This window comes from Stomoxys calcitrans, chromosome 2 (assembly GCF_963082655.1).
Source record: "Stomoxys calcitrans chromosome 2, idStoCalc2.1, whole genome shotgun sequence".
In the NCBI taxonomy this organism is placed as follows: domain Eukaryota; kingdom Metazoa; phylum Arthropoda; class Insecta; order Diptera; family Muscidae; genus Stomoxys; species Stomoxys calcitrans.
Window position 1 is genome coordinate 111,435,607 of NC_081553.1, and position 8,814 is coordinate 111,444,420.

General features: G+C 38.9%; 1 protein-coding gene across 1 annotated transcript in view; it reads right to left on the reverse strand.

Annotated features, from left to right (window-relative positions):
* LOC106088617 (progestin and adipoQ receptor family member 3) overlaps positions 1-8,560 on the reverse strand; it is a 94,777-nt gene extending 86,217 nt beyond the window's left edge. Inside the window, exon 1 of the mRNA XM_059363124.1 lies at positions 8,143-8,560. The gene's annotated coding sequence lies outside the window, so the exon portion shown is untranslated. The remainder of the gene's footprint in view (positions 1-8,142) is intronic.
* Positions 8,561-8,814: the final 254 nt, after the last annotated feature.

An 8,814-nucleotide genomic window follows, 5' to 3' on the forward strand; every position in this document is an offset into this window, starting at 1 on the left:
AATTTTTAGATCGTCTTAGATTTTTACGACGATCAAGAATATATATACTTTAAGGGTCGGAAATGGAATTTCGATCCGTTGCAAACAGAATGACAAAATGAATATACCCCCATCCTTCGGTGGTGGGTATAAAAAATCGCCTGTGCCAGGCATTTGGTATCAACCCGCGATGTTCGGGCAACAATGAGCGGTTGCTGATGATGACCTTCTTCTTACCAAGGGGTTGAAACACGTCAAATCATGGTTGGTGTGGTGTATTTCCTGTGGCTTTAATTTTCCCATTGCAAAAAATCTTCGATCATTAAGCTCTTCTCGATGGAAAAATTAACACAAAAGACTTAAAGATCGGAACTGGGGCAAACTTCTTACAAATCAATGAGTGTTGTCCTATTAAATTTTAAGCTCAATGATAAGGGACCTCCTTTTTATAGCCGAGTCCGAACGGCGTGCCGCAGAGCGACACCTCTTTGGGGAGAAGATTTTACATGGCAAAGTACCTCACAAATATCGCCCGCATTAGGAGGGGATAACCGCTGCTGAAAAATTTTCTGATGTTCCTGCCAGGATTCGAACCCAGGCATTCTGCGTCATAGGCGGACATGCTTACGGATGTACTACATATAGTACATCGAAATATGGGCAGGTCAGGACTAAGCCCAGCACGGACGTCGAGGGTCTAACACAATTCAATGTTCAATTTCACCGAAATCGGGCAATAAATGGGCCTTATGGGGGTTCAAGATGGTAAATCGGGAGATCGGTCTATATGGCATATATGTCCAAATATGATTTAATAAGCACCATATACGGGAAGGATGTGTAGGGGTCTAACACAACTCACTGTACCGAATTTCAGCCAAATCGGGTAATAAATATGCCATTTAGGGGTGAAATACCTTAAATCGGTCCTAATCACGTCTCATGTAAGTCAAGACAAGGCGAGATATGGAAGGAGTATTTCGCATCATGGCGAAGGCTGACAAGTTGTGCGGGGTCCCAAGCAATCGCAGTTGCCCGGAAATGGAACTACTGAGGCGCTAGCCAAAAATGGGTCACTAATGAGTGTTAGCCACCGTGGCGCAGGACTTAGCATGTCCGCCTATTATGCCGAACGCCAGGCATCAAATCCCGGCAGAAACATCAGAAAAATGTTCAGCGGTGGTAATCCCCTTACTAAAGCTGGCTACATTTGTGAGTTATATCGCCATCCTAACTCTGCAAAAAAAAAAAAAAAAAAAAAAAAAGTAAAAGCGTGTTATGTTCGACCGAGCCGAATTTCAACCTGATCGGACAATCATTACGCCTTCTAGAGGTTCAAGAAATAAAATCGGGAGTTAGGTTTATATTTTGGACCGATTCAGACCACGTACGTTGAAGGTCAAAGGAAAGTCGTTGTGCAAAATTTCAGCCAAAACAGAGATCGTGCAAAATTTCAAGCGCATAGCTTTACTCCTTCGAAATTTGGCGTGCTTTCGAGAAACCGACGGACGGACATGGCTAGATCGACTAAAATGTCATGACTGTCGAAAGCACGCCAATTTTCGAAGGTATAAAGCCGCTTGAAATTTTGCAGAAATAGTTTTTATTTGTGTAGGTCGGTTGGGATTGCAAATGGGCCACATCGGTCAATGTTTTGATATAGCTGCCATATAAACCGATCTTGGATCTTGACTTTTTGAGCCACTAGATGGCCCAATTCTTATCCCATTTGGTTGAAATTTTGCATGACATGTTTTTTTATGACTTCCAACAACTGTGCCAAATATGATTCAAATCGGTACATAACATAATATAGCTGCTTTATAATCCAATTTGATTTTTTGTGCATCTATATAGCAGCGATGTATACGTTTCAATATCCACGTCGAGTATTCCTCCGGAAATCTTATCTAATAAGATTTATGGTGAAGAGTTTATAAGATTTATTTCCACCCGAAATTATACCTATCCAATGTGGCACTTTTGAACCACTGTAAATCTAATTTAGTTTTTGCGTTGCGAATTGGTAAACACATTCTTCATCCACTGGATTGTGAGCGCATTTATAATTAACCCATTTTACATGCATTCATTTGAGTTTCTTCTATGATATATTTTTTAATTTTCTCAAATTAGTAATAATTATCATGCATTTCTCTTTTCACACCACAATGCAGATGTGGCAAATCTCTCAAAAAACAAACAAAAAAAAAACGAATGCCCACTGTACGGATGATCGCTTCGCAATGAATTGATAAATAGATGAATGGATGGTCTCTGGGAAACGGGAGGAAAATTAAGTGTGGTCATTTTAGTGGCGCATGTGAGGTAAGGAAGGTAATTAAATTGCTTGTTGCCACGATTATTTAAAATAAACAGAGACATGATGATGATGATGATGATGTAAAGTCCACCAACACCGTTGCCAAATTTAATCGCATCCCACATCCACAAATAGGATTAGATGTTGATGATGTGATGACTATGATCAATGCTAACAAAGATCAGAGTTACCAATTAAATTTTTTTCGAATTAAGATGAGTGCGGCAATGTTCAATTTTAGATGGAAGACTAACAAATCCTTCCTACGCCAACTTTTCCTCAAATTTGGTTGCAAGATTTATACTCTATTCCCAGAAACCATTCATTGGAGTATTTTTTTGAATCAAACGCCCATCCGAGGCAGCTCATTATACTTGTCCCTAATTTAAATGTCAGATTCATATTCTACTCCCACAAGCCTTTCATTTGAGCAGCATACAGTCCCGATACCGGTAGGCCTTAATTTCGGTTGGAGCATTTTTAGTGGATGAGATTCAATCTCTGATATCAAACATTTGAGTTACATATTGTTCCGATCAGACTACATGTCCTGTTGAACTGCTTTTATTGGTAGAGCGGCTCCCCAGGTACTTGACATTAATATTAAATTTATTCATTACGTTCATTTAAGTCCCATATTGTCCGGTTCGGCCTACAAGTCCTATTAGGTTTTCAGGGGTGGGCTGCCTCACCTAATTTTTTTTTCGAATATTAACATTATTTCTTACTCTACAATCATATTGCATTTTTGAGGGTGTGACAGGTATACGGTCCCAAATATTAATAAGCACTCTTCTGTCAAAGTAATTCGTGAAAAGTTTTTAATCATCGGTTTAGCCTTTTATGAGTATATACGCATCATAACAACTAACAAGTAAAAAGGCATTAAGTTTCAATAACCAACAAAGTCAACTACTTGGGAGTGATAGAAAATTGAACTGAAAGTATAACATCCAGAAAAGCACAAAGAAGGCTCTCAGATATTGGGCACTAGGTAGGCGGGCCTTAGGCTCGCAGTAGAGCCACGATCTATAGGAGCGCAATTAGACCAATACTAACTTATGTTGTTGGTGTTGTACACTGAGGTGGCAGCCCTTGCCGATGAAGGAATCCATCGGGTCAATCCAGTACGTACAGCCGGCTGCCATGGGATTGATACTAACTTACGTGTGGCTGTAGTAATTTGGCTTTAGGCGATGGATAAGAAGTACATCATAAGGACATTACAACGCCCACCAAAAACTACGTAAGCACATATCATTACCCACTGGTATACCAGTAATCATAATCTTATAACTCGTTGGAATATCTAAGATTAAACAAGTAAAAGCGTGCTAAGTTCGGCCGGGCCGAATGGTGTCTCTTTTTAGGCAAAAAAGGATAAAAGAAAAATTTGCTCTGCCATTAGAGCGACATCAAGATATGGTCCTGTTTGGACCACAATTAAATTATATGCTGGAGATCTGTGTAAAATGTCAGCCAATTCGAAAAAGAATTGCGCCCTTTGGGGGCTCAAGAAGTAAAATAGAGAGATCGATTTATATGGGAGCTGTATCAGGCTATAGATCGATTCAGACCATAATAAACACGTATGTTGATGGTCATGAGAGGATCCGTCCTACAAAATTTCAGGCAAATCGGATAGGAATTGCGCCCTTTAGAAGCTCAAAAAGTCAAGTCCCCAGATCGGTTTGTATGACAGATATATCAGGTTATGATCCAATTTGAACCATACTCGGCACAATTATTGGATATCATAACAAAATACTTCGTGCACAATTTCATTCAAATCGGAAAAGAATTACGCCCTCTAGAGGCTCAAGAAGTCAAGACCCAAGATCAGTTTATATGGCAGCTATGTCAGGTTATTGACCGATTTGAACCTAATTTAGCACAGTTGTTGGAAGTCATAGCAAAACACTTTGTGCAAAATTTCATCCCAATCGCAAAAGAATTACGCCCTCTAGAGGCTCAAGAAGTCAAGACCCAAGATCGGTTTATATGACAGCTATGTCAAAACATGGACCGATATGGCCCATTTACAATACCAACCAACCTACACTAATAAGAAGTATTTGTTCAAAATTTTAAGCGGCTAGCTTTAGTCCTTCGAATGTTAGCGTGCTTTCGACAGACAGACGGACGGACGGACAGACGGACGAACATGGTTAGATCGACATAAAATGTCACGACGATCAAGAATATATATACTTTATGGGGTCTCAGACGAATATTTCGAGTAGTTACAAACAGAATGAAGAAATTAGTATACCCCCATCCTATGGTGGAGGGTATAAAAATAATGGGATACCTATAAGAATTTAAATATTTCTTATTGGTAATAAAAAATACGCTAAAATTAAGCAATAATCCAAAAGAAAATTTGAAAACGAAAAGAATTATGTTAAATCTTAAAGGAATAACGATATTCTCAAGAAATCAATATTTTTTTTTTTTCTTTTTTATGATTTTATGATTTTGGGATTTATTTTTTAAATTTATTCCCAAAAATTAGGGTTTTTATCCACGGTAACTCTCTAAACTTTATCGTTCGAGAAATCTCTTCCATAATTTTGAACCAAAAACATTCGCTTACAAAATTATTTAAAATTTTTATAAATACTAGCTGTAGGAGTTAAGAAGGGACTCAAGACCCTGATGGACCCTTCCCGGGCTTCCCATCTATCAAAATGTTTCGCATTTGTTATATACTCTGAATTTCTTTTTATTTGAGTACTATACCGCATAGATTGAAGGGTTTAAAATTCTCAAGGCCCTCTTGGACCATTCCCGATCTTGCTTTCTGGGCAGATTTTTCCGCATTCGTTATCTAAACTGATTTTCCTTTCATTTGGTTACCGTTTCGCGTTGATAGAAGGAGTTAAAAATTCTCAGGACTTTACGGTATTCGTGGTCAATAGAAATTTCAAGTACTTGAGTACGACATTGTGTCCGGTTTCAGAGGATTACAGTGTCCGGCAATCAAAACGGACATCAGATTCGATATTTTGACTTTGAATCATGGGGGTGTGCGAAAAATCCGGAAGAAAATCATCTTTCGAAATATTTCACCTTCCACCTCCCCAAAACTGTGTAAAAACTAAACAATTCTGAATTTGGAATTTTAATAGCAAGTTTAGAAATAAGGATCAGAATGGGCTCTTTCCTATTCCGACGAAAGGATAATACATTTCAATCTCAAAACGGACAGCCATTATTTTCTATCAATATTTATTATTAAATCGAAGCAATTGTTTTTCATACATCGGTATGTTTAGAGGTATGTCATTATTTTAAGCACTTTAATATTTGTACGAAGAATTAATTATTTATTATCTGTTGGTATTTTGACTCTCAGCACTTTCCTCCAATGGCTCTTAAACACTTTCCTCCATGTTAAAGTAATATTGAGACTACACCTGAAAGTAATTCGTTACTAAATTTTTTCAGAATACCGACTGACTTAACCGGTAATCAAAGTAATTCGTTACTGAATTTTTTTTCAGATTACCCACTGACTTAACCGGCAATCAAAATTTTTGCTCGGCAGGTTTAAAAACATATTGTATCTCGGGGTGTCGACGAAAACGCCTACTGGATTGGATTGAAAGTGGTTTCGAATCGAGTATCTGAGACGATAGGTCGAATTCTTCTTGGATTGAAAGAATTCCTTTATTGTCATCTACTAGTGCATGCTACACGGATGGATCAAAGCTAAAGGATAAAACAGGTTCAGGCATCTTCATTGAAGATTCAGAAACTGAGTTCTATTTCCGATTGCCTGAAATAAGGAAGAAATTCGACAACATAGTGCATGAGGTAGTACGGGTTTAACGCGAGACCGTCAAGTATGAATATTTCTACGGAAAGTAAGTTGGTCATTAGGATTATAACAACCAAAACGGTAAGGTCGCGTAAGTTCTTAGAGTGTTAGAAGGGTATTAACGCCTTCAATGAGAAGAGAACGATACGCACCGTTGGGTTGCTGAGCCATAACGGAGAAAGAGGGAACCCACGCACTGGGCACTGCTGCCAACGGCACAGTCTTGGATTGACGGAACCCTAGTTTTGCCATCTGGAAAATCACGTTACACGGATGGATCAAAGCTAGAGGACAGAGTGGTCTTGGGGGTTTACTTTGAGAACCCAAGAACTGAGATCTGTTTTAGACCGCCTGACCATAATACGGTCCTGCAGGCGGAGATCCGGGCGATCACGGAATGTGTGAAGTGGTGTGGTGCTAACGCGAGGACGTCAAGGACAAAATCCTCATCGTTTGGGTGCCGGGCCATAACGGAGTAAGGGGATATAAAAGGGCAGATGATTTGGCGATGAAGGCAAGAGGACTGCCGTCAATAAACTTGGTTAACCCGAAGCCTTTCGGAACGACGCAGTCCGTGTAAAGGGAGTGGACGACGAATGCGCATGCAGCATTGTGGAACAGCGAAACCGTTGGCGAAAATCCTATGGGTGGATCCAGATCGTGAGAAGACGAGGCTATTACTGAAAGGAGGTCAGTATAGCTATTGGTATCATAACGGGACACATAGGACTACGAACTCACTTATGTAAAATCGGTGCGGCAAGTGATAGCATGTGTAGGGTATGCGTGGAAGATGATGAGACATTGGAGCGTTTCCTTTGTCATTGCCCCGCTTTCGCGTCTAACAGATACCAGCACTTAGGTGGAGACACAATACCAGACATGAACCAAATTAAGAATTTTGTAAGTAGCACGGAATTCATAACTTAAAATTTTCTTTTTAGAGGTTACTTTATAGCTCTTAGAGCGCACAACAAGCCGATTACTGGCTTAGGTGTATGTCCATAGTAGACGACTGTAAGGTCGTGTAAGGACCAGAGGGCTGCCACCGACAAGCCCTCAAATGCAAACCATTAGGACAAAATAAACCAAAACGACAAAAATGTATGGGGGATACGGTTTCGTAATAAATCATGGCTAATACTGAGGTAAAGTAAAAGGATCAGTAAAGCTTTCGGTATTATCAAGATGCAAATAAACAAATCATTCATAGTTGTTTTCAGATCTATTGAAAATAATGATTACTACAGCCTCATACATAAGAACATCTTATCCTTGTCTTTTATTCCAAGCGAATTTGCAACAATCAATGGCGTTCGTTCTTCTACCAAAATGGTAATCGGGATCGGTAGAACTGCACACTCTTTTGAAAAGCAAAAACATCTTCCATATGCATATATACCCGCATATCAGACTTCATTCGGAACTTTAAGCTATATCGCATGTAAATGGAGAAGCCTATGAGTTCAAGTAGTCACATCGGTGGATCGGTGTATAGGAGGATACATTTATATATTTGTAGACTTCATAACAAATAGATGGGAAAATGCTAAGTGGACAGACGGACGGACATTCTAGGTTGACTTAGAATGTCAATGTACAATAAAAAAAATCTTGTGGCAACACTGATGAAAATGTCAGCATAGCCGGCGACTGATTGATGTATGATGCTTGATGAGAATTGTGAATAATACCACACAAAACACAAGAAGAGAAGAGGAGAGATCAAAATGATCACAGCAGCAGCAGCACACGTGAGAGAACAATTTTCGAAAACCGCCAAATGTGAAAAGAGCAAGACAAAAAAAAAAACAACAAAAAAACAAGAAGAAGTCTAATTGTTTGCATAATAAATTAATGATAATTGTTATTGCAGCAATACATATAAACATGCACATTTGCCTTAAAGAATATATACATACATATAAAAGTTTCTTCCTTTTTAATCATCTTTTCTTTTGTTAAGTTAGAAAAAAATAGATTGCACAACTTTGGAAGATCTATCCTCCTTACTTACATATGTATGAGTTTCTTCAAACTGGATTTATTTGTGGAGTATTTTAATAACTTCAAACAATATTCTAGCAAAGAAGACGCACGCCTTGAATGACTTCTTCTATTTACAATTTGTTGTTTGTGTTTTGGTTGATGGTGTTTCTCGTTTTCTTTGGATTTCGGCACTGGTCACTTTTTTGCGTATTTCTTCGTTTTCTCTTAATTATTTTAAATTTCTATTTGAATAATTTAAGAAAGCAACGTTTCTTTTTGACTTTTAATTAGATTCGCGTTTGTCCACCACGACGTTCATTGCCACTGAACCGTTGAAGCGATCATAACCGACTAAACTCTTTCACAATAGGGATACAATTTAGACATTCTTGCGCTCTTGCGCTCTCTATACACTTTTACTCTCACTCTTGTTTTATTTTACCGCTACTACTCTCTATTGATTCGCATTCGAATCTTCTCTCCTAGCTGCTGAGTGTAGGGGGCCACACACTACTGAACCAATTAAACGAAACTACATATCAACAACTATTACAGCCACCAACGACCACGACGTATGGACGGTTGGATGCCGGGCGAGGAGGTTGTGGTCGATCGGCTTTCCCTCTTTCAGAAATTCTTCTAATGTACGAACCATACCATCGGGAGGGCATAAAGAAAGCTGCCAGAATTGTACAAAACA